Source organism: Haemaphysalis longicornis, unplaced genomic scaffold, assembly GCF_048455015.1.
Source record: "Haemaphysalis longicornis isolate Haplotype H1 unplaced genomic scaffold, Haemaphysalis longicornis Haplotype H1 scaffold_7, whole genome shotgun sequence".
In the NCBI taxonomy this organism is placed as follows: domain Eukaryota; kingdom Metazoa; phylum Arthropoda; class Arachnida; order Ixodida; family Ixodidae; genus Haemaphysalis; species Haemaphysalis longicornis.
The window spans coordinates 140,692,506-140,718,673 of NW_027526422.1; the positions used below are offsets into that span (position 1 = coordinate 140,692,506).

At 49.3% G+C, this 26,168-nt stretch overlaps 1 pseudogene; it reads left to right on the forward strand.

Moving 5' to 3' along the window:
- The first annotated feature begins 329 nt into the window (after positions 1–329).
- On the forward strand, positions 330–1,285 carry LOC144146578 (uncharacterized; annotated as a pseudogene).
- Positions 1,286–26,168: the final 24,883 nt, after the last annotated feature.

Here is a 26,168-nt window from a genome sequence, read left to right on the forward strand (position 1 = left end):
GACCGGTCTGCGCCGACTATTTCGAATTATCCAAAATTTCGAATTAACGAGGTTTGAATTATCCAGCATTCACTGTACTTCGCAGAAGAGCCAACTACGGAGGAACGTGCGTGGTCATACCTCAGGGGGCGTGCTTCGCCGTGGACCCTTTCGATACAACGGCACCCGCTTCTGCGTAGTCCCTGTCCAGGCTGAATTCTTCGGAGGCGACACCTGGCTCGTCGACACGGGGCACGATCGGATCACACACGCAATGCCCTGCTGATGCGCCACCTTCGCTGAGCACGCCCGTTGTGGCGCCTGCTTTCATCCTGTCCTACATATCGACAATGCCATCATTGCCACCGGAGTACTTAACCGCCTGGTTTGACATCATCGCCTCCAGTGGGCATGGGAGGGCGGAAGCAATGCAGCCGCCTCACAATCCGTTTTCTTTTCTCGTTCAGGTTAGTAGATACTCCTACTGCCATTGCAAAAAGTCGAACAATGCTTTCCTGCTGCGCTTCCCGTGCCCCACTGTTATTTTTACCTTGGCTTGCGAATGCTTGTATCTTGTGAAAACCTTGTTGCTTCGTGGGGATGTCGAGCTCAATCCTGGCCCTGATGATGTTACTAACAAGCCAAGAAGTACTCGAGCACACGGTGTCCGACATCAACACAAGGCTAGTTGCTGTTGAAGCCCGCGTTAACGCCCTTTACCAGAGTAGTAACCCAGGGTTAGAAGCCGCAGCTAAAGCAGTTCGCTCGGAAAAGGCAGAGCTTCGTTGCCGCCTTTACGAGTTTGAAGATAGAGCTCGCCGTGACAATTTGTTATTCTATGGTGTGGCTGATAAGCCAAAAAGATTCATGGTCGCAGTCTGAGGAGCTAGTACGCACGCTCTTTTCCTCTCGTACAGAAGTTCAAACTGCGCAGGACGGAATCGAAAGGGCACATCGGCTTGGAACTTTTGTGCGCAATAAATCAAGACCAATAATAGTAAAGTTCTCATCGTTCAAAGTAAAGGACACGATTTTTCCGCAGAAAGGGAAACTAAAATCGACGGGAATTACTCTCAGTAAGGACTTCTGTAAGGCAACTAGAAACACGAGGAAAAAGCTACTCGACTTTGGGAAAGCCAGTGGGCAACAGTACTCCTTACGTTATAACAAGTTACTAATCGGTAAGAAATGTTTTGTTTACTGTACTCAAACTGACAGTGTCTGTGAAATCAACCCGAGAACCGAATCTGTGCCGCCGATCAATACTCATGCTAATCAACCCAACTCCAACACAAGTACGTCATAGCAATCCCGCAGTGGCAATCACAGTCCAGTAAAATGTAAGGTTTCTTTCCTTCTTACTAACGTACGCAGCGCAATAAGCAGACGTGATGAACTGTCTTCGGTAATCGATGACTGTGATGGTGAAATAGTTGTGCTCACGTAAACGTGGTTGTCCAGCAAGATTGTGATAGTTAAGTGTTCCACACTTGCGGCGAATATAAGCTTTACAGGTGTGACCGTAATACCAGAAGTGGACGAGGTGTTCTGATTGGTGTTTCTGTTGATTTGCACTCGCACCTTGTTCCCATAAGGTCCTCTTTAGAATTTTTTTTGCGCTTTCGTACGTTTCGGTCATAATGACGTTATCTTGTGTGCCTGTTACCGTCCACCGAACTTGTCTTCCTGATTTTTGTGATACGTTGTACGATGCTTTAAATAATATAGTTGTTCGCTACCCCGCTGCCCTTATTTTTTTATTTGGGGATTTTAATTTTCCTGATATCTCTTGGATCGATAGTGGTAGCCATACTACCTCTCGCACACGTGAAGGAAATTTGTTTTTTGATATTTGTAATGACTTTCACTTCACCCAAGTAGTGAAGGAACCTACACGTGTCACTCTTACTTCGTCGAGTTTGCTGGACCTGATGCTTGCCACAGCCCCTGATAAAATGTCTTTTCTTCATTATCTTCTTGGGTTAAGTGATCACAGCATTCTTCATTTCACTTATGATGTCACCGTCTCAAAACAAGCAGCTTCTGCTAAACCATAAGAGATTATAAATGCGCAGACATGACCGCAATCAATGAGGAAATGAAAAGTCTTACCGAGTCATATCTGCATAGCTTTTCTTTGCGCACTGTGGAAGAAAACTGGAGACTATTTCAGAATGCTGTTGAATCCCTCATTAATAGATTTATTCTCCTGCGCGCAATCCGATCATCTTTCCGCTCTCCGTGGTTCGCCTCCTCTCTTAACCAGCCGCGCAACAAAAAGAAACGGTTGTACCGTAGCGCAGTATTATCTGATAGTAGCGAAAGATGGTCAGCCTATCGAAATGTAAACCTTGAATATAAGCATGCGCTTCTTACAGCTAAACGTGACTTTTTTACTAAAACCAGAGCATTGAAGGACTCTTCTAAAACGTTAGCCTCTTTGCTGCATACTAACCCTTGTAAATTTTGATCAACAGTGAATGGTCCTAAAAAGGACACGATCCAGTTGTGTGATCATGACGGTAGTGTGATACCACCGGAGGAGTGTTGCGTTGCCTTGCAAAATGCCTTTGTTCTTTCTTTTTGTAATGGTGTTTCTACTGTGTTACGCAAAGTTGATAATGTGCATTTCCCGCCTAATAACCCACTTGTTGTTGATTGGGTTGGCATTAGTAAATTAATTCAGAATTTAAAGGTATCCTCCACCGGTGCTGATGGTATCACTGCGCAGTTCTTGGAGCTAACCGAAACATACTCGTCACTAATATTGTCAAAGCTGTTTTCGCAATCTTTGCAGTTTTCTGTGCTGCCGAGCGACTGGAAGGCGAGAAGGGTGGTGCCAGTTCCGCAGCAAGGTGATGCCTCCAACACTTTCAAATATAGGCCATTACACTCGCAAGTATCCCATGCAAAGTGCTTGAGTACGTAATCCATTCCAATTTGACAACTTTCCTTGAGGACAACAAATTTTTCGAAAACCGCCAGCATGGTTTCAGAAAGTATTTTTCTTGGGAAACGCTACTTTTAGTTTTCACTAAGAATTATTTTCCATAACAGACCGGGCTGCCATTGTCGATTGCATTTTTCTAGATTTTCTAAACCGTTCGCTTCAGTTTCCCATCAACTTCTTTTGTAAAAACTTCGTGCTCTTAACATAGAAAGCAGCTTACTCAAGTGGATAGAGTGTTTTTGTCTAACCGAACAGAATATGTAAGTGCTAACATTTGCAACTCACCGTTGCAACACGTAACATCTGGAGTACCGCAAGGTTCTGTGTTAGGTTCCTTACTCGCCCTAATTTATATAAGGATTATTAATTTTATTATTGATTATAATAATTATTAATAAAATAAATAATGATTACTAATAAATGACATTAATTTGTATTATTTTTGCGCCTGTTTATGTAACGTGCATTATGTGCCCACTTCCTGTATGAGCCTGACCAAGGCTTACAGTATTGATAAATAAAATAAATAAAATGACCTTCCTAACAACATTTCTTCTACAATTACACTTTTTGCTGATGATTGCGTGATTTATCTGGAAATAACTAACCCGGAAGATTCCGTCTCTCTCCAATGCGACGTTAATGCCGTATCTTCTTGGTGCAATAATTGGCTGATGCAACTTAACGTAATAAATGTAAAATAATGAGTTTCTTCCGGCGTCAAGCAGTATAACCCGCCTGACCTATTTCCGTACGAACTTAACAATGTACAATTAAATTCTGTCTCCTCTTATAAGTACCTTGGCATCCACATTAGCACTAATCTGCAATGGCATGAACATATTTATTTTGTTACTAATAATGCTAATCGCATGCTTGGCTTCTTACGCCGTAATTTTGCTCTTGATCCTGTGTCTTTAAAGCTCTTACTATAAAAAACCTTTGTTAGATCAAAATTAGAGTATGCGTCATCAGTTTGAGACACTCATATGGTGGTGTTGTCTTCATCCTTGGAAGCCATTCAGAACCGGGCTGCTCGATTCATTGTCACAAACTACTCCCGAACCGCTAGCATCACGTCAATTAAATCTTCTCTTAAACTCAGTGACCTTGCTGCTAGAAGAAAAATTGCGCTCTTGTGCCTTTTTCATAAGATTTACTTTACTAAGCCCATTCTAAAACAGGCTCTCATTTGTGCTCCATCCTACAACTCCGCACGTAACGATCACAGGTTCAAGGTAGGGGTTCGGAGTTCCTACCTGTCGCGCAAACCCCTACTTTCACTGGTTCATTCCCAAGACCTCCGACGACTGGAACCACCTCCCCGCCTCCATCGCCAGCATTCCGTATCCTACATCATTCAAAACGGCAGTAACTAATATTGTATGAAATGTTAACCACTCCTCTCGGCAACGCCTTCGGGCTTTGAGAGTACTTTAATAAATAATAAATAAATAAAATTTTATGTGGTTGTGTTGTAGGTTTCGCCACAGTTCAGGCAATGCATCGGGAAGGGCTTGACTGATATAAAACACGTTTCCTTTATAGTGGATTGACTGCTAAATACGTACGTTGCTGCGAAGATATATTTTATGTGGGATATTAAACAGTCTAGTAATAAACCAAAACACCCCAGAGTCCCAATTCTTATTAATGCCAAAGCCTTACTTAAGTTGGTAGGTAAAATCTGGCACCGTGGCCAAGCGATGGCGCAAGAAATGGCGTACGAAACAAATAATAACAAAGGGATGAGAAATGATTGAACAGTGAGTGCATATAACGAGAACCATTCCAAACTAATAAAATGCTCGTATGGGTCATACATGTCAACTCGGTTCACCGCAAAGAAAAGCTTAGTGATACTTAAGGCTGCTCAGAAGAAAAAAAAAAAGGAAAAAGAGGAAGGAGGGAAAGAAGAAGACGCGAACAAGCGAGCAGTAGCGGTGGTCGCGGCTGCAGCAGCAAGAGCGAGCAAACAGCAGCAAGCCAGCAGAGCAAGCAAACAGAGGCCAGAATGCAGCAGCAGACACGTCAGCTGTACCAGCACCCACAAGCAAGCAAGCAGGCACCAGCAATAAGCCAAGCGAGAGGAAGCAATCAAGCTGAACCATCAGCCCCGTCAGCACCAAGCAAGCAGCAGCAGCAACAGCACCAAGCGCGCAGCAACACCAGCAATCAAGCAGTAGAAAGCAACGAGCAGCAGCAGCACAAGCAGCAAGGTGCAAGAAAGCATCAGCAATCAAGCCCGCAGCGGCAAGCAGATGCAAGTGAGTACCCAGGAGCAAGCTCGCCGCATCATCAGCAGCAGCAGCACCATCAACTGCGGCAACGGTATCAGCAGCAGCAGCAGCAGCAGCAGCAGCGGCGGCGGCATCAGCAGCAGCAGCAGGAGGATGAGGATGAGGAAGAGGAGAAGCAAGACGCTGCAGCAGCAAGAAAGCAACGGCAGGCGAAAGCCGCAGCAGAAGCAGCAGCAAGAAAGAAGCAGCAGGAGAAAGCCGCAGCAGAAGCAGCAGCAAGAAAGAAGCAGCAGGAGAAAGCCGCAGCAGAAGCAGCAGCAAGAAAGAAGGAACAGGAGAAAGCCGCAGCAGAAGCTGCAGCAAGAAAGCGGCAGCAAGAGAAAGCCGCAGCAGAAGCAGCAGCAAGAAAGCGGCAGCAGGAGAAAGCCGCAGCAGAAGCAGCAGCAGCAAGAAAGCGGCAGCAGGAGAAAGCCGCAGCAGAACTAAGAAAGCAGCTTCAGCAGCAACAGCAAGCCGCAGCAGCAGCAAGACAGCAAGCAGCAGCAAGTAAGCAAGCAGTAGCAGCCGCAAATAGGAAAGCAGCAGAGAGCAGAGAAGCAGCAGCATCTGCAAACAGGCAAGCAGCAGCTAGCAGGGAAGAAGCAGCAGCAGCTGACCGGCGAGCAGCAGGCGCGGCAAGCAGGGAAGCCGCAGCGACGGCAGCAAGCAGGGAAGCAGCAGCTGCAGCAAACCGACAAGCAGCAGCTGCGGTGGCAACTGCTGCTGCAGCAGCGGCCGCAGCAGCAGCTGCCGGAAGGCGCCAGCCGCAAGCACGGAGGCAAGCAGTCAGCAGGCCAGCAAGCAGGAGCAAGCAAGCAAGCAAGCAAGTAGCTGAGGAGGAAGAAGACGAGGCGGATGACGAAGAAGGTGACGACGACGAAGATGATGATGAGAATGACGACGATGAAGAGGACGAAGAGGAAGACGAGTAAGGCTTCTTCTGCACACAAAGGCATGATCAGAGAGATTTGTTTCTGGGCCCCAGTGCTTGAAGGAGGGACGAACAACTGTATCAAAACAACGAAATTATAATCATGCATTTTTTTCTTGCAACCGTATATTAATGATGCACCGCTGCAGTCTTTTTCCTCGATTAGATTGCTCGAAAACGACGCTGCCACTCGTATTTCTCGTTAAGCGCACTGAAAAAAAAGAATTGGCTGGCGATTACGATACTCCCTAATGCGATATTTCGGCGCAGCAGCAGTGCACTGAGGCAGCACTCACTGGTGGGTTCTCTCGACGGCAGCGATGACGAGCTTCGGCGTCGGCGGCGTGAAGTGCGTCTCAGGGAGGAACCGCGACCCGCGTATTAGGCAGGGAACGCAATCAATCGTCACGCGCACGCCCCCCTCACCTTGTCTCCAGCGTCGCGCAGACGAGCGTCTCGTGCGGGAACAGCATCATACTGCCCCTCCCCCGACCCCACCGCACAATTTCGCTCTCACTGCCACGGTGACCCACCTCCCCTGTCAATTTCGCGACACTCTCAACCTCCCGCACCGCACACTTTCGGAGAGCGCTCTCACTGCCACGGTGAACTGCCCTCCCCTAACAATTACGCGACGTCCTCCTCCTTTGCTTGCTTTCACTTCGGGGTTCCCATCATTCAATCGGGATTTTCACTATGCGGTCTTGCCGTCGTTCACTCGGTTACGGCAACAAGGCGGCTCAGCCCAGAGACGGCCGCCAAAGGGCTGCGCCCTAAAACTCCACGGGGCGCTTAAGACTGCTTACTTGTTTCGAAGGCGAAAGGCTGGCCATACTTATTAACTTGTTTCCTGCTACATCTTATTTCTAGCTCGTTGCTCGCTTTTGCTTCTTTACCTTGTGGCGTGAATTCCTGATCGGCGCTGCAGCTCAACATCTACTCCTCCGGGCAAGGTGGAGCAAGGCGGCCATTTATATCTATCTCGGTTTCCTGAAAACCCTTTCCCTCTAAACTCGTTGTGTACAGAATGGCAGGAAGTGGGGGCGGTAAACGTGCAGCTTCCGCGTTGCGCTACGTGCGCCCTTATAGTGGTCGTGCTCCCCTCCTGCGGCTGGGTTGGCTTACCCAACTACGGCGAAGTAACCCTGGGCGCCCCATTCTTGAGATGGGAGACTTCAAAGCTCCGTACTGTGACTGGGGATACCCGTCTTCAAGAGAGCGTGGTAGAGTGGTGTTAGAGCACTTCACCGATGCCAGCTTTACACTTCTGAATGACAATACTATAGCCCAACACGCCGGTGTACCCACGTACGGATGCCCCCCTATTCACCTGACTTGTCATGGTGGCTGAGTACGCAAATGGTTTTTTGGAAACGCGAAGCGAACTATTGGGACAACGATCACCACCCCATTCGCATCAGTATCATTCCGGAGTGAACAGGTCGCCTTCGTCGCCGGTGCACAGTGCTGAACTGGGATACTTTCCGATCTACCCTCAACGCTTCCATCTAAGCGATCATCCCAGACCACACCGATCTGCTCCGCCGTGTTCTTCCGGATGCCTCCCAGCATACGTTGGTGGGGGACACCCGCCGAAAGCCCGATCTCCGGCTCCTCCAGCTCTGGGCCAAACGTAAGCAAGCTGAAGTAATTGCCACCCGGGACCCTTCGTCGATACCTTCCAGGCTGCAGTACCATGCAGCGCCTCACTGATGCTGCTAGACGGCACGAGAAAGGACTGTCCAGGTAACGATGGATAAGGTGCGCTTCTCTTGGTCCTTTATCTTCTACGGCGTCTACCTGGACACCTTTCGCGCCATGGAATCCGGCAGTCGCCCTCCGTAAGCAGCAGCCAGTGCTTGCATTGCATCAAACAAGGGTCCGGCCCAATTCCCCCCCTCCCCCCCTCCAACGTTGCCCGGGCCTTGTTTCCTGCCTTTAAGGCTGTGCCACTGGGAATGCCGATTCCGTTTCCCCTTCCGAGCAGTGTGGGCTTACCGTCGGAAGTCATAATGCAAATCTGGAATTCACGTACCGTTCACAATGGCTGAATTCTTGTCCGCGATCGATCGAGTTAAACTGCGGACTGCTCCGGGTCCCCATGGTATTACTTAAGAGGTATACAAAAATATTGGCGACCCCGCTCTTACGGTGCTTCTGGACTCCGTAAATCAGGCGGGGCTATCTGGTCAACTCCCTGAATCCTGGCTTCTTGTTTCGATCCCAAAGTTCGGGAAACCACCACACGAACTTTATAACTCGCTTCCAATCGCTTTGACAGCTACGCTGTGCAAGCTGTTAGAGCGGATGCTTGCCACACGTCTACAGAGGTGGCTTGATACTTTTCGATGGTATCACCCGGCGCAAATCGGATTCAGGCCTCATCTTGGTACTGGGAGAGAGAACAGACTTTTATTTTCCGCAGGTCCTAAGTCCAGGTCCAAATTTCAAAGTTCAATTAACCGGATCCACGTAGTACTGCAGAATAACCGTGCGGATCCGGTGCACGTGTTTGTAGAGAGCTTCCTGGGCAGCCTGGACGTTAACTGTCGGCGTTGGGGACAGCCAGAGCTCCCAGGAGGTGATGGAGGCGAGGGATAGGGCAAGACATGCCGGGGTGCAGTCCCAATAAGAATGAGGGATGGATGGGTAGGAAGAACAGGTGGGACAGGAAGGATGGCCAGGGCGCCTATAGATGCGGTGAAGAATATGATGGGAGGGGAGTGAAGAGGTTTGAGCTTGCCGAAAGAGGTACGCAGCCTCACGAGTTAGACTGGAACTGGGGGGTGGGTACAGGGTGCGCAATAGGCGTTGGGCGTGTAATTGGCAACGGCGGGAAGCGCGGTGTTGAGTGCGAACCACCGGCAGGTGGTACAAGTTTGGCGAGGAAATGTTCCGACACGGGAAAGGTACTCGGGTGAGTGCGTTCACTAAGGCGTTTCTGCACATGCCAGCGTGGCCAGGAACCCAAACCAGTGTGAAGCGTGGCCGAGGATTTGATGCAAGTGTCGGAGTGACGAAGTCGGTGGTGTGTGGGTAGGTGTCATGGTGAGCGAAATTACGAAAGGCTGACTGACAGTCGGAGAAGATATATACTGGCGTGGTGGTAGCAACAGTGAGAGTAGCGTGCTCTATTGCAAAAGCAATCGCGTATTCTTCGAGGGAGGTCGAATCAGGTGGGAAAAGAAAGGAAACCGTGGCAGTGTCTGAAGAAGGGAGTTGGAGAAATGAAATCATGCCCGTTGAGTTTGAGGGGATGTCGCTGGCGTCAGTAAAGTAAACGATAGAACCATGGGAGAGTAGAAAATTAATTCGTTTGGAGAGGGCCTGAACGCGCAGTGCATGACGAGCAGGGTGGTGATCAGGGTTCGTGTTGCGGGGAAGAGACTCAACTCGTAAATTAGCGAAAATGGCCCAAGAAGGGAGTTCATGTGGTATGGGGGGTAGTGGCGAAGTGGGGTAGTTCAGTGTATTGAGAAAAGCACCACCTTAGGCAGAAGTCTGTAAGCGTTCGAGTTGGGCCTGGCGATGACACGCGATGCGTTCCTCAAGAGTATTGTATATCCCGAGTTCCAGAAGGGTTGCGCTGGGGCGTAGGAGGGTACTCCCACAGCGATGCGGTAGTGTTCGGAGAGAGAGAAAGGACTTTTATTGGTTATCCTGCACTATCGGTGAGGGGGATCACCACACAGGGTTCCGCCCTCACCGTCGGCTGTTGGTGTTAAAGCCGATCCGGAGACGGGGCCGCGTCCGGCCGGAGGCGTCGGCGCTGGGGGGTCCGACCATTGACGTGATCGGGAAGCCGCCCGCGCTTCTGCCTGGCCAGAGCTGTCTCCAGGTGCTGGATGGTAGTGTTCGGAGGGAGGCCTCGAAGGACGAGAGTTGCGATGGCGAGGGTTGCAAATACAGAATTGTGTATAGTATACGGGACATAACAAAAGCATCAATGATGCGGGGCAGGTGATGTTCGTACAGTCCAGCTCTTCGGTTGGCGACCCGGCGGAGGAGATGGTAAAGCTCAGTGATCTGATTGGGAAGTGTCCGCAGAGTCGGTACAGAGCTGCCCGCATAATTTAATGTCAGACCGAGGATCCGCAGGGTGTCAATATGCGGTATAAGGCTGCCAAAAATTTGTACTTGAGGAAGAAAGTGGTCCGACGTGCCACCCCACGCTTGTTACTGACTACGAGTAGAGCGGATTTTGAAGGCGAAATAGAGGGGCCGACAGACGTGACATAGCCTTGGGTGACGCCACACGCTTGCTTAAGAGTTTCCTGCAGTTGGCCGGGACTGCCCTTCGTTGACCAGATCGTGATGTCATCCGCGTATATAGAGTAGGAGAGAAGGGGATGACATATAATAGTGGAGAAAGCGAAGCTAAAGCGACGTTAAAAGGGTGGGTGACAAGATGGAGCCTTGAGGGGTACCAGCTGATAGATAGAATGGGGGGCGGTAGAGCCCGGGATAGAGAAAGAAGCGGTACGGTTAGAGAGGAAGGAGCGGATGTAGGTACACATGCAAGATCCGCAGTTAGTTTTGGCTAAGTTAGTGAGCCAGTTTTAGCATATCGTTACCGTGTTGACGTTACCGTTTACCGTGTTTGCGGGAGTAGACTGCGCAGCGCGAGAGTTACCGCGAACGGTAACTTACAGGCACAGGCTTCACCGTCACCAGCGCTTCCGGTAACACGGTAAACGGTAACGCAAACACGGTAACGATATGCTAAAACTGCCTAATGGCAGTGTGCTGAACATTATCGAAGGCCTTATGCATGTCAAGAGCAAGGAGGATGCCACGGAGCTGAGAAGAGCTACAAAAGCCGCAGACGTCGTGGGAAATACGGAGGAGAGTGTCCTGAGTGGATATGTAGTGGCGAAATCCAGTTTGGGTAAAAGGGAGGGCAGAGGTGTGAGAAAGGTACCATTCAAGGTGCGTCAATGCCATACGCTCAAGCAATTTACCAACACAAGACGTAAGCAAGATAGGGCGAAGATTTGGAAGAGTGTGGTTTGCCTGGTTTCGGGATCAAAATAATTTTGAAATGTTTCCAAGACGCCGGCAGTTCGCCGCTGAGCCAGATGTGGTTAAAGAGAGCCAGGCGTTCCGAAAGTGCGCTGTAGGGAAGGTTGCGGAGTAGTTTATAAGTTATTCGATCTGCCCCTGGCGTCGTATTGAAACGAAGGGTGTTGAGCGCCCGGTGCAGTACTGTTACTGTAAAAGGCTGGTCGAGGGGTGACGGCGGGAAGTTTCGGCATGGAAGCGCAAGCGCAGAAGCAGGATTGTGTGTGCTAGTGGGGTACATGAGTAAGCGAAGGTCGTCTGCTAGTGTGTTAGGATGTTGCTTTGTCGAGAGGAGGATGCGAGGAACAGGGTCGACGGGTGAGGAAGGTTGAATGGGCAAGCGGAGGAGGGAGCAAGCCCGTTTGGTGTTCATTGCTGGATTAAGGAAGTCACAGAAATTTCACCAGTTCGAGTGAGCTAATTGATCCGCGTAGGTCTGGGCTTCTTGTGTGAGGATGTCTATTCGACGGCGCAGGCGACGGCTGGCTTTGTTCCGGAGCCAGCGGCGAATGAGTGATGGCTTGGAATACCTGTCATCTATGGTTTCTGTAGAAGGCCGTTCTCTCCGTGTGAGGACTGTAATAGCTATGGATATATGCAAGGCGTATGACAAAGTTATTCACGCTGTAACATTACAAATCCTACGTTGCCTTCGCCTCCCAGACAGTGTGGTACTTTATCCGACACTTTCTTCAACGCCGGTCTTTTCTATACGCATCACTGGGGAAAGCTTCAGCTTGTTTACGCCAGTACGCGGCGCACTACAAGGCTCTGTTCGGTCTCCACTACTTTTTAACATTGTCTTGTTGCCGCTAGCTTGGCACCTTTCCACTATCCAAGACTTGCACTTCCTCATGTATACGCGGATGACATTACTGTGTGGTCAGTTCATCCGGACCTGTCCCGACAAGCAGAGTGCTTCCAGCAAGCTTTAACAGACTGCCAGAAATGGTGAGAGTACGCGGGCGGCGGGCCTTACCCTCTCTCAACAGAAGACTGCTGTGTTTCCTGCCGCCAACGCTTGGGGCCGTCGCTCCCTTGCATTATCTCCGATCGCACTGTAGCTGAATGGGTCCGCCATTGCTATTGTTGGACACCTTCTGGTTCTGGGATTAGAGATATCGGCTTCAGGTTCAGCGGCTCAGTGGCGCCGATCTGCTCTGTAGAAAGCCTCACAAATGCTCCAGCTCGTTTGCCGCATCGCTCAGAAGTCTGACGGGGCCTGCTGGACGACTGCCCGTCTCTTAGTGCGTGCGGTACTGCAGCCAAGGCTCGTTTACCAAGCACAGTTCCATCACATGACGCGAAGGGACTGGGACCGGCTGGAGGCTATTAACAGGGCCGCCATGCGCACTATTATTGGCTTCCCCCGCTTAACACCAATTCCACACCTCCAAGCAGAAGCCCAGCTAAACACTCTAGATGCACTCATTCATCAGCGTCGTTCCGGACGCCTGCTGAAACCTGGACTGGTTCCAAAGGCAGCAGCTCTCGCCGTGTACATGGGCCAGCCGCCAAATACGATGCCATCCTTTTCCGCCGCAAGGCCGCCCTGGCTGTACATCAGGTGACGGACAACAAGCCTCGGACAAGGCTACACGTCCGTACCTCTGGCCTTTACCAGCCCCCAGATGCCATCCTTCATGTCCCTGACTGGGCGCGTGAGATGCTTTTGTGGACGCCGGGCATACGACGGCTTCGTCACCACGGCCTTTACGTGTCCCTTCTACCCTGCAATAAATCAAAGCTGCACATAGGAGTCACTCTGTGCACTCCCAAGCTTTCTAGCAGAACGTACTACCATTCGGGATGGCCTTCTGACGCTTCCATCGACTTTGACTACTGGGGGCAAGCTGGAACTTTATACTGACTCAACGGCAGCTGTTCAGGATTTGCGTCGCGTTGCGCGTTGTACAAGCCTGGCCGCACGCATTCACGATATTATGGACACTTATCCATGCCATGTCCGCGTTTTGTCGATTCGGCGGGACATGCGTCCTGCCCACACAGCGGCGGATCGCGCCTGCCACAGGGAACTCTCACGGCCACTACCACTTCTCCCTGTATCTACCATAGAAGAACTGCTGGTAGAAAAGTAGAAAAGGAAACCCTCCGTCGCGCCACGCGTGCTTTACTTCCACCGCGTGGCACTGACCTCCCCAGTGGGCTCGCTCATTGGGAGGAGGTCGTGCTGCGGTCGCTTCTGGTCGGGGGTGGCGTTATCCCAGCAGTTACCCACGCTTGGCCTGCCCGACATCACGCGCCGTTTGTGGACACTTGCTCCTTCTGTGTGCTTCCCGCTTCAGAAGCTGACGTTGAACATTTACTGTGGACTTTCCCAGGCCTTCGAGACGCCCGAACGCAACACCTCCGGGGCACAGGGCTCCATCCTGGCAGACCCCCAGATCTCAAGCGCTGGATATGGGGACCACAGCACCGGTCTCTTCTTGAATTTTTGTGCTACGGGTGCGCTGTTGTACCTATGAAAACTTTTTCTTATGCCATAGGGCAATCTTTCGCGAAAAAAAACTGCCTTTACTTCTTCTATATAGGCTGCGTTGTTGTATCTGACGCACGCCAAGTCGCCGACGTACCAGAGGGGCGCGGACGCTACCTTGTATCCACAGAAATAGAGAGCCTTTATTATTTTCGCCCACTATTTATAACCGGGCTGTGCTTACTACTGATGGCGGTGGAAACTGGCCAACTTAACACCGTGCCCCACCTGTGGCACGAACATGAACTAAATTACACATCACAGCACGTGTATGCCTGTCTTTTTTTCTTTCGTTTCTTTGACTTGCGGCGCGAATAACGCCAGGAAGCAGGCTGGCACACGAAACAGTTTTTCCAGAACCAGGGTTCTGCGCGGCTGGTGTGCGCCTGTTCTGATCACGTGCTGTGACGTTCAGGTGTCCCGCGGCACGCAATAGTATGCATTTTTTTTACATTTCCAATTTATAATTACTAAGAAGGGAACAACAGCGACAACTTTGGTTCTGGGTTGACAACGTGCGGGGATAGGATTCAACCTACTGTTTACGTTTAAAGTACGTAGATGAACGTGGTGCAATTTTATGCGGCTGCGTCTAGAGTGCCGTCCGACGGTACTCTAAGCCCTCCACTATATCGACGTCTACTGGCGTTTCGGGAAAAAAATGCCACCCCTGGCGGCGTGTTTCCAAACGCTTCGCCGCACAGAGCACCCACGTGACATTTGTGATGTAACTGAGCGTGCTATTCTTTTGAGCGCCAGCTAAAACGAGCCCACCGTTCGGGCTCTGTAGTCTCACTGTGGTTTTTAAAGACGATAGTCTTTCTTGGGCTACTTAAACCAAGAAATTTTGGTCTGTCTGTCTGTCTGTCTGTCTGTCTGTCTGTCTGTCTGTCTGTCTGTCTGTGAGCCGATTCGGCCACCCGGCCAAAGTAAAACAAAGCCTGCGCAATAGTCTTATATAGTCACAGCTAAATCTGCCCGTCGAAGCCCGGGGTGATGTTCATACTTGTCAACATTGTTGAACAAGAACAAAACATTACGCGAATATAAAACAAAATAATACACAAGTGATATTTGCAGTGTTCTTTTATAAAAAATCATTGATTTTGGCGAACTGAAATACTACATCCACTGCAAAAAAGAATACACTCCGCCGTTGCCTGCTGTCGCCCGCGCTACTATAGCTTCTGGCGGCATTTTAAGAAATCAAGCGGCAACAGTTACGAAAGGTTCCACTAGATAGGCTCCACGTTCTGCTTGGAACGCACGTGAACTAGGGAAATGCGGTACTATAATAATTGAAGTAGGGTGCCTCAATTCACGCGCGTGTCCACCCTACGCAGCGCTGGCATCGATGCACCCGGCCTGGAAGAGTGGAACGTGGTAAATTTAAATCGACTTGAGCAAAACTTTAGCGAGTTTACCTTGAGAGGAGCGTGACGGAAGAGGAACAGCATGAGAGGTGAGCGGGAAAGCGAAGGGAGGCATTTGGCAAATCTCCGCAAGGTTATCGTCTTTTGTCGATATTTGCAACGAAAGGAACAGATACGCGTCTAATTTTTTTCTTTGTCATTGTACCTGGTGCCTGGTGTTGCTGTCCGAGATTGGCAAGAAGGAAAAAAAATGTAGTCTCGATGTAGACTACTGAGTACTGGCGTGGGTTCGAGCCCCACCAGGTCTCTCTCAGTTTTTTTTTATTGCTTGATTCTTTTTCTTTTAAATGTAATTTTTTTAAACTCATATCTACGCGTTGTTTTTGTTAATAATGATGATTTAGTATGTTTCAGGTCGCTTTAGGTTTGGGGCGCAGCCAATGACCACGTTGAATTACCCTTCTCCGTCGCGTGAACAGACATGTACCTCACGTGGGTGCTCTGTGCAGCGAAGTGTTTGGAAATACGCCCACTGGCCGTACATCACTCTACCTAACGTAATGTAATGGCGAATTCCATTGAGAGAACAGGAGCAGTGGCGTCGTGCAGTGAGGAGTAGGGGAGAGAACACTTGGGAGCACGCGGGAGCAGGGCCACTGCACCTGCCATTGGAATGTGGCACGCACCCAGAGAGCAGGTGGGAAAGGAAAAAACGACGAGGGGAAAACACGGTCCCGACCAGACTGTCGTGGCTTCTGTCGCCGAAATGGGCATGCACGGTAGCATTTATCAGGTTAAGTGAAGGCGATCAGGCTACATTACTTGTGGCATCGCCTCCTGTATTTTTACAGTGCCAAGCGCATCGCGCGCTTCCCAATGGGAGTGAGTGGTACGCTTGCAGTGCCCACATGTCGCAAGGTGGGGCCCCGAGCTGAACCGGGATCCCGCAACCGTAACTGAATTCAAGAGCGGCTTGTGCCTGGTTGCCAATGCAACCGATATTTGAGATTGTCAAAGTAATGGCACTCGCGCCAGCGCTAGAAAGCTCAGAGCCGTGGCGGAGCTTGTTTGGCAAACGTTGCCGCTCTCCACGACGCGTCGCCCCAAGCTGAACTGGTCACATGACTGAAGCGCTGGGAAGGGCTACCGATTGGGGGAGAGTGGCCGGACTAGAAGGAGAGGGCTTGCTTGGCCAGTCCGGGCTGATGCGTTTGGCATTGTAAAAATACCGGAGGTGATGCTTGTTGTAGTAGCAATATGGGGCCGTCTGCAAGATCGGCGAGTGAGGAACAGGCGGTATCACTACGAGGGCCTCTCAAGTACGACAAAAAACAAGTTACAGCCAGCCGAATGTATTGAGGGCTTAGTTTAAGAGGCTGTATTTTGCACATATTCTCCATATCTCGGTTTGGAGTCAATAAAAAAAAAATCTCGGAGTGGAGTGGAGTTTAAAATGCCGGCTAGTTGTTCTTGAAGTCGCTGGTTCGAATGTCCCCGGCGCCGTTTATTTTTTTCTTTCTTTTTTTCTGCCTCTAGCGTTTTTGAGAACTGAGAACGAATATTTCAATAGAAGAAACGCCCGCGCCGCACACAGAATCGTTAAATGACGTACAACCAAAGTGGGAAGCTCCGTCACTGGGTCTGTTTACTGAACGGCACCGTTGATTCTGGGCATGGAGGTCACTGAGAGCAACCCAGCGGCGACGCGGTGGCGCGTGCCGTGTCGTCGCTCCATGTAGCTCAGCACGACGAACATACGGCGTCCTGCCGCGGGAGATTTCTCGCCCCGCGAACTTTGTCGTGAAAGTTCGCTCCATGTATTCCGGCGTTTAAGCATCCGTGTAATCTCTGCGGAAAAGCATGTGTGAGCAAAGCCAGGCAGAGCAGGTGTAGCGGTAAGAAGCACTCGCATGCTCGCGGGGCTCGCTGCCCATTCCGCAAAGTGCAAGTGCATGATGAATACTGCCGCGCTCTCCGGGCCGCGCTCGCCGAGAAGCGACAATTCGCGGGAGCAAAAAAAAACGCACAAAAATGGGATGATGATGATGAATAAATCTTTATTTGTCAAGCTGGTGCAGATGTTAGGGCACCCGCCCAGTGGGGGGCTTCCCTATTGCAGGATACCCTGAGCTCGGCTGGCGGTCCAGGCCCTCTTAACCAGTTCACTCTGGATCCCAAAGTCCGGGCTCGTCAGGTGGTTCACCCACTGTTGTAGGAGGGGAAGGTTATTGGGGCAAGGCCTGGGGTCTTCTGGCACTCCCAAATCTGGTTGTGCAGTGTACCGGGAGTTGGACAGAAATTGCAGGTAGACAGGTATTGGGTAGGGTAAATCGCATGGAGGGGTACGTATTTGTCAGTAGTCTTTGAAGGGCGGTGGCTTCTGCTCTTGTTAATTGGGAGTGCGGAGTCGGGAAGGTTCTTCAGCCTTGACGGTAATAAATGAGAATGTCAGCATACCTGACAAGCGGTTCTGTTTTGGGGGGCGCAAGCGATGTTTGTCCCTCTATGGTAATGGCCCGGTGTATACGCGCGCGGGCAGCGGCGTGAGCCGCCTCATTACCTTCGAGAGATTCGTGTCCAGGTATCCAGATGAGCTGCGTTTCAGGTATTTGGGCAGTATTCTTAAGAATTTGAAGTGCCGTTTTGCTGATGCGGCCTCGTTGGTAACTGCGGCACGCCGCCTGCGAATCCGTCAAAATTGTAATTGCATCTTTTCCCGTCGTGATGGCCAGGGCAACAGCGGCTTCTTCAGCAGCTTCCGTTGATGTTGTGCAGGATATGACGTTAACGGTCACGTGATTACCTTCGTACTGTGCATACTCCGCTTTTCAAGCTGGAGCATATCGGACTGCTCCAGCTTGATCGATATCACTTGATCGATATAACTTTCGCTGCTCTCGGAGCAGCGAAAGTGATATCGCTCTACCACTGGATGACAGTGCTCCAACTCCTGTTCGACCACTGAAACACGTCTGGTCAGGAGAGAGCACTTTCAGAGTGCTTTTGAGTGCTTTATTTCATATCAGACTCCCAGACAGCCTGTCGAAACCTCCAAATTGGACGCATTTCATCAACAGCAGCAAAAATTCTATCAGCCCACCCTGATTTACCTGAAATGTTTTTCATATGGACACCGGCTCATTCATCACTGGAAGGGAATGAGGCAGCTCATGCCGCAGCTCGACCTCATATACACCGGGCGCCTCCTTCTGGGATGTCGGCCAGTCCTTCCATAAGCCCAACGCGATGAATAATCCCCGGAAGGTACAGTGGCATCGTTTCCCACTACCGCTTGGGACGAAGAACCTTTCCGCCTCCACATCCCAACATGTCTCGCGAAGACACGGTCATCTACAGACAGTTACACACAGATTTCCACATGGTACATTACTACACTCAATGCATACGACATTGTAGACATACTTGTATATTCTGCATAGAGCCATGCACTCTCTACCACATGGTATGGGAGTTCCGCCACCCACCATCCCTTGCCCCAAATCCAAACCCCTCATTTGAGCAGTGGGAGGGTCGGTTGACCAGCGCCAACCCGGATCACCAACAACATCTGGGAGACCGGGCGAGACAGGCTGCCAATACCCAGGGCTTCCTGGACTAAGGAGGTACCCCACCCCCGGCGGTCAACCCAACAACATTGAGTGCTCAATTATATGTTTATTCCTCCTTCTATTTCCTTTTTTTTGCATTTTACGAATCAACGATGTAATAAAAAGCGCCCACGATGTTTTGGTGGGCGGAAGCTACTAAAAACGTCAAATGATGTAGATTTTTGAAGTACTGGCAAGATTTCAGCGCCAGAATTTTCGACTTTGTACACTTCACACAAACAATTCACTTTTTTTCCTGAAATATGCGCGCACGGTTTGCGCATTGACATCCGTATGGCGCACAGCCATTCGGGGACGAAATATGCTATACAATCCTAAACGAACCTGATTCCGTGGGGTGTCACCGGATACTCTTTCTTTAGGGTTCTCATCAAGACGTCTCAAAAGAAAATGATGATGATGATGATTTTGGGTTTAATGGCGCAAGGCCGACAAAGGCAAAGAGCGCCATGACAATGATGAAAGAGATTAGGAAGATTTGTAAAGGAGGCACTAGTTTAAAAAGCTTTACTCAGGGGGTTGGTGTATAGGGCCATAATTAAAGCATAGTGAGTATACTTAAGATAAATAGTGTATAGGGTCATATTAAAACAGTGAGTGTAAGCACCTAAGGTGTAAAGTCTCAGGTTCCACCACTGTTTTAAAACACATAATGAACAGAGGTGAGGTTATGGTCTATATGATATGTATTTTAAAAAGTCTACATCTGCTAGGTAACTAAAAACTTTTTTGTATGGGAACATTGGATGGTCTGATAAAAATAGTGAAGGGTGCAAGGGGATGTTATATGTGTAAGCTTCATTAAAATGACGTTTCCTTTCAGTGATGCACATGTCACACTCAATAAGTATATGAAGGACAGAAAGCTGACCCCCACATCGATGGCACTGTGGCTTGTTCGCGTCTGTTAAAAGGTATGAGTGTGTGATGTGTGTGTGGCCAATTCTTAATCTGCATAATGCTACCTCTACAAATCTGTCATGTTTTTCAGCAGGGGGCTTTTCTATTTTGGGCTTAACGATATGTAGTTTATTCTCTACTTCTCTGTCCCATTGCTGCTGCCAGTGGTCCCGCAGCTTCCTTCTTACAAAAGGTTTCAGATCTTGATATGGGACCTCGTTTACGTCTATGCTGCTTCGAAGGGCGGCAGCTGCAGCACTACGGTCAGCAGCTTCATTTCCAGCAATGCCGCAGTGGCCAGGAACCCAGCAGACTGTGACAACGAGTTTCAGGCCATAAGCCGAGTAGAGAGCTCTTAAAACACAATTAAAAGTGGGGTTTCTACTGACCTTCCGAGATGAAAGATTTGAGACGACACTCAGAGAGTCCGTGTATATAACTGAGTTCTTAATTTTGTTTTGAAGAATGTGGTTTAAAGCCAGTAGTATACCGTACGCCTCTGCAGTGAATATACTTGTGTTCGTGTTCATCGTTTTGGACACATTAAGTAGGGGGCCATTTGCAGCACAGGATACGGCTGTGGTAGTTTTTGAGGCATCTGTGTAAAATTCAGCTGCCTTGTATTTGTCTTGGAGGAACAGAAAATGCTGAGTGATGACAAAGTTTGGTACATTTTTCTTATGTATTTCTCTAAAGGACATGTCACAGTGAATTGGGAAAGTGTCCCACGGAGCGACCAAATCATAAACTGAGGTACAGTAGACATCAGTGAGAGGAACTTGGAACTCGCTGACGAGGTGTGAAACTGCCAGCGGGAAAGGTGGAGCTATGGATGGTCGGTTTTCAAAGAGATGATCAGTTGTGTTATTTTTCATTATGGTATTCAAAGGGTGTTCCTTCAAAGAAGTCATCTTTGCGGCATACATCAGAGCAGTGTAGGCGCGCTGGTACCCTAGAGACCACTGGTTTGATTCGACATGAAGGGATGGAATAGGACTTGTTCGATATGCCCCTGTGGCCAAGCGAAGCCCCAAGTTGTATACTGGGTCCAACATTTTGAGTGCTGTTTTGGTTGCAGACTGGTATACAATGCAGGCGTAGTCTATTCTTGACCTAACGACACTATTAAGAAGTGCTAGGAGACATTTTGTATCCGTACCCCAGGACTGATGAGATAGTATCTTTAAAATGTTCATTGTTTTCAGGCATTTTACTTTTAGTAATGTAATGTGTGGTATGAATGTGAGCTTGTGGTCGAGCAAAATACCTAGAAACCTGTGTTCCTTTTTCACTGGTATGGGCTGACCTCCTAACGTGATACAAGGAAGAGGCTGTACACCGCGTATCCTAGAAAAGACAACAACAGCACTTTTATCAGCGTTAAACTTAAAACCATTTCTTTCAGCCCATGTAACCAGCCTGTTGACACTTAATTGGATTTGACGTTCACATATCGACAGATTACAGGATTTAAAGCTAACTTGGATATCGTCAACGTAGGCAGAGTATGAAACAGTCCGAGGCAGCACAGTTTTAAGAGAACTCATTTTAACAATGAACAGTGCACAGCTCAGCACTCCTCCCTGGGGTACGCCATTTTCTTGAACAAATGTTCTAGACAGGGCAGTCCCCACACGGACACGAAATGTGCGATCAGACAAATAGTCTTGAATAACATTGAGTATATTGCCACTAAGGCCAAACGACTGCAAGTCCAATAGAATGCCATATCGCCACGTTCTATCGTAGGCTTTCTCCATATCAAAGAATACAGAGAAGCAGTGCTGTTTATGGACAAAAGCGTCTTTAACATACGATTCAAACGCAACCAGATTGTCTGTAGTTGATCTCCCAGACCTAAACCCTGCCTGATTTTTGTCTAGAACACCATGAAACTCCAGAAAGTAAAAAAGTCGCCGGTTTATCATTTTTTCAAGGAGCTTACACAAACAGCTGGTCAGGGCAATAGGCCTGTAACTAGCAGCAAAGGACGGTTCTTTCCCCTCTTTTAGAAGAGGTACAACGATTGCCTCTTTCCATGCTTTTGGAAAACGGCCTTTCTGCCATATTTTGTTAAAGAGAGAGAGTATTGTGTAAAGTGTGTCAATGTGTAAGTGCCTGATCATCTCATAGCTGATTCTGTCAGCTCCAGGGGCTGACTTACCACATGTGGACAATGCAGTAATTAGTTCGGGCATCGTAAATGGTGCATTGTATCCTTCATTTGAGCGTTTGTTCACACAAAGGGGCTGGCGCTCAGCTGCTTTCTTGTGCTGTAAGAATGTTTGTGTGTAATGAGAGGAACTGAATACGTTTTCAAAATGTTTGCCGAGAGCATCTGCTTGGTCTTTTATTGTGTTACCGACACTATTTACAAGGGGAGTAGGGTTGGTATTGTAGCCTTTTAGTTTCTTTATCCTAGTCCATACTTTGCGAGAGTCTGTGTAGGAGTTTATAGACGATATAAACCTTGTCCAACTTTCGTTTTTTGCCAAGCGCCGTGTCCGCTTTCCTTTGGCTTTTGCCCGTTTGAACTTAAGCAGGTTGTCTGCCGTAGGATAGCGGCGTAAGAGTGCCCATGCTTTATTCTGTTCGGAACGTGCACGCTTGCACTCCTCATTCCACCATGGTCTAGGTCTGGGGAGGGTTTTAGGAGTGGTCTCTGGAATGCTCTTTTGAGCACAGTCAAGAATATGGGCCGTAATAAGTGAGCTGGCTGCTTCAACATCTAAATGACTTATTAGTGAAGGGGTTAGCCTGGAAAGTTCTTTGAATGTTTTCCAGTCAGCTGCATGTTGTTTAAAAGTTCGAGGCGAATCGGTGTCTTGGGAGTTATTGCTGGTAGCTAGTAGTTTCACAGGGAAATGGTCGCTGCCAAAGGGGTTGTTAATTACTTTCCACTCACAGGTGGGCAGTAAAATTGCGGAGCCAATTGCCAGGTCTATTGCAGAATATGTGTTGTGCGCCGTGTTGTAGTATGTTGGATGTTTCTTATTAAAGATGCAACTGCCGGATGATGTGATGAACTTTTCAATTAGCCGCCCTCGCGCATCAGCTCGAGCAGATCCCCAGAGAGGGTTGTGGGCATTAAAATCCCCAATAATTAAGTAGGGTTCAGGTAGCTCATTGGTGAGGTTTTCGAATTCGACGCCGGATAGATGATAGTCCGGTGGAATGTAAAGAGAACACACTGTTATTAGTCTATCAAAAATTATGGCTCTAACGGCAACTGCTTCAAGTGAAGTTTGTAGCTGCAGGTGTTGACAGGCAACAGATTTTTGTACTATTATTGCCACACCACCAGACGGATGGTGGTAGTTCAGTCTGTCTTTACGAAATATAGTGTATTGTGTTAAAAAGTTTGTCTGAGATGGGCGTAGGTGTGTTTCTTGGAGGCACAGTATGTTTGGTTTGTGATTTGAAAGTATATCATATATATCGTCAAGGTTGTTCAAAAGCCCCCTACAATTCCACTGGATAACACTTTCAGCAGCCATAAACACCAAGAGAAGAGAAATACAGATCATGAGATGTTCTTTTTCCATTAAAAGGGTCATTAGTGAGGGAGTTTTGTTTTTGGGGCCCTTTCAGTAGTTTACCTAGGTCGCCGAGTTAGGTCCCGGTGTAGTGATCTTGGACGACTTCGGTTTGTTTGATTTACCCCGACCAGCGGAGCTGCGGCGCTCCGGTTGTGTTTCAGAAGCCGGTGTGCTTGGAGAGGCATCCATGGCCTCATCCAAGGTTTCTGAAGGAGAAGTGTCAGTGGAGACACTGTTTGTGCTAGAGGCCGCAGCCACAGCACTGGACATTGCTGCAACAGCAGTGACCGCAGGAGCAGCCTTCTGCTGTTTTGCAGATGCCCGGGATGGAGCCAGATCACTCATCTGGACTGAGCTCGTGCTTGAGGCCTTAGGCACAGCACCAGAGCTCGTGCTGGAGGCCTTAGGCGCAGCACTGGAGCTCGCACTGGGGGCCTTAGGCACAGCACTGGAGGAGGGTGTAGCAGCAGAAGCCACGGGAGCAACTTTCTGCTGCTGAACGGGGGGCTGTGGCGGGACCAGGTTGCACTGCGTGCCCGCATCCACCAGACGACGCTCCACCCCCCGGCGAGCAGCGTCTGCGTAACTTCTGCCTGAAAGCAGGGCATGCTTCAGGCGTGCTTGTGCAAAGGTTAGGTTTTCGGTAACTTTGAGTTGGATTATCTCTTTTTCCTTTTTGAATGCGGGACATGCACGCGAGTACGCAGCGTGTGGTTCACCACAGTTTGGGCATTTCACTTGTTCTTTTTTGCACTCATCACTGGTGTGGTCAGCACGTGCGCAGTGAGCACAGGTGGGCCGGCCACGACAAGACTGAGTTCCGTGGCCATACTTCTGGCACTTGAAACACCTTCGCGGACTAGGTATGTAAGGGCGTACTGGACAGGATATGAAGGCAGCATGGACGGATTCAGGAAGCGTTGGACGGTTGAAGGTCAGAACAACATGCTTAGTTCGAATTTCCTCACCTGCGCGACGCATGGTGATCCGCCGCACAGCCGTGACGCCCTGGTCCCTCAGTCCCTCAAGCAAATCCTCATCTGTCTCGTGAAGCAGTTCCCTCTCAGAGATCACGCCCTGCGTTGTATTCAGGCTTCGATGTGGAGTGACCGTTACTGCGAGTTCAGCCAGGGTGTTCTGTTTTAGTAGGTTCTGACTTTGGTTCTTTCGTTGCACTTCTACCAGCAGATCACCAGAGGCTAGTTTCTTTGCTTGGTAATCCCGGCCGACAACGCTTTCAAGGCACTTTGCAATGAGGAAGACAGATTTTTTGGCAAGAGGTGCATTTTCGTCTTCGGAGTGGATAACAAGGTATTTTGTGAAAGTTTCACTTTGGGAGACTGGTTTCAATTGTGTTACCTCGGTGCGGCCCCTTTTCGAAGGCCGATCAGGTTTTTGGTGGGTGATAGAAAAAGCCATATGAGCATGGAATCAATTCGGCGGCAGAGCCGGTCGCCCACCACCGAGCCCAACAAGGGAACGTGACATTAAAGTACACGCTAACCGTTACCCTGCCGCTATAACCCTATACATGGTACCAAGGTAGATATCCTTGCACAGGGTTAACCCTTGCCGCCAGGAAAAGTGTAGAAATCAGGAAGGAAGGAGATGACAGGACAGGGGTAGGAGAGGAGATAGGAAAGTGAAAGAGTGGAGAGAAAGAGAGGAAAAGGCGACTGGCTGATTCCCCCCGGGCGGGTCAGACCAGGGGTACCGTCTGCGAGAAGCGGGGGCCAAAGTGGAGTGTTGCTGCTGCTGGGGGGCCGTAAAGGTCCAAAACAACCCCAACTTTGGCTCAGCCACCAGGTTCCCCTTTTCCCCGGACACGGCAAAGCCACGCACAGCCGGGACGTGGGTGGGTCCAACCCACATGTGCTCGGGTCCGTGGTGTTGCAAGACACCAAGTGCCTACAGCAGTAGGCACCCCTGCGGAGCTCGGGACCGTGGTGGCGCTACTCACCAAAACACCTTGAGTACACAAGGTGCCCCCTGCGGGGACTCAAAAGAAAATGGCATACCAACACTCCGTAAACAGGTGTTCTGTAGTTTCAGGTTTTTCACGGAAAACGCACAAGTTGTTCGAAGCCACAAAAATACCGCGCTCTTCCATCCATGTTTTTACAGGAAGTGTGTTGGTGTGTAATTTTAAAAAGGTGTTCGCAGAGGCTGACATTACCATAGCTTTCACCCATGACGAAAACATCTTGCCCTTGGCGTGCAGAGTTCAGGGGGGATTAAAAGAATTACGAACAACGGAGCACACAGCCTCCGACGCATGCCGCACCGTCTGGCTGCACTGTCCGTAAACTGCGCGCGTGCGTAGTTCTTTGAGAGCATTTGAGAGTGCGGCCTACTGTTACGGGAAATTCTTGATAAAGAAGCGACGCCGGCCATTTATTCTGAGGCGTCTTTTTCTGGGGCGTCTTGGAGGCGTCGCCACTGATCTTCCTGTTATCTACTACATTCAGGAGTAAAGCGCGCAGCAGGTAGATTGCAGCCAGCATGGTGCCCTTCAACGATCATCCTGCTCAGTAGCGACAGCGTGAAAAGACGCCTCAAAGTAAACGACCGGCGTTGCTTCTTGATCAAGCTTTTTCCATAAATGTAGCCCACACTCAAATGCACTCAAAGAAGTGCGCATGCGCGCAGTTTACTGACTTTGCAGCCAGATGGTGCAGCATGCGTCGGAGGCTGTGCGCTCCGTTGTTCGCATTTCTTTTAATCCCCCCTGTACACTGGTCGGTACAGAGGTACAGAAAAGAGATCTTCTTTCAGATCTTTTGCCAGACCCTTTATCGAAACATTTTAGAGATACTCAAAAGAAAATCGCGCACAGAGGAATCTAACTGAGTTAACTCTTTTTTCCAGATATCCTCTATTTTTAGGTCATTCCTCGTTGCACGAAAAAATGAAAATTCCTACCTGCGGATAGGACTAAGTCCAACTTCTTTGTACTGAACGTCTATAGCGCGCTCAAAGAACGGACAGACTCTTTTGACTGACTTTTCACATACGTTCTAAAGGAAGCAA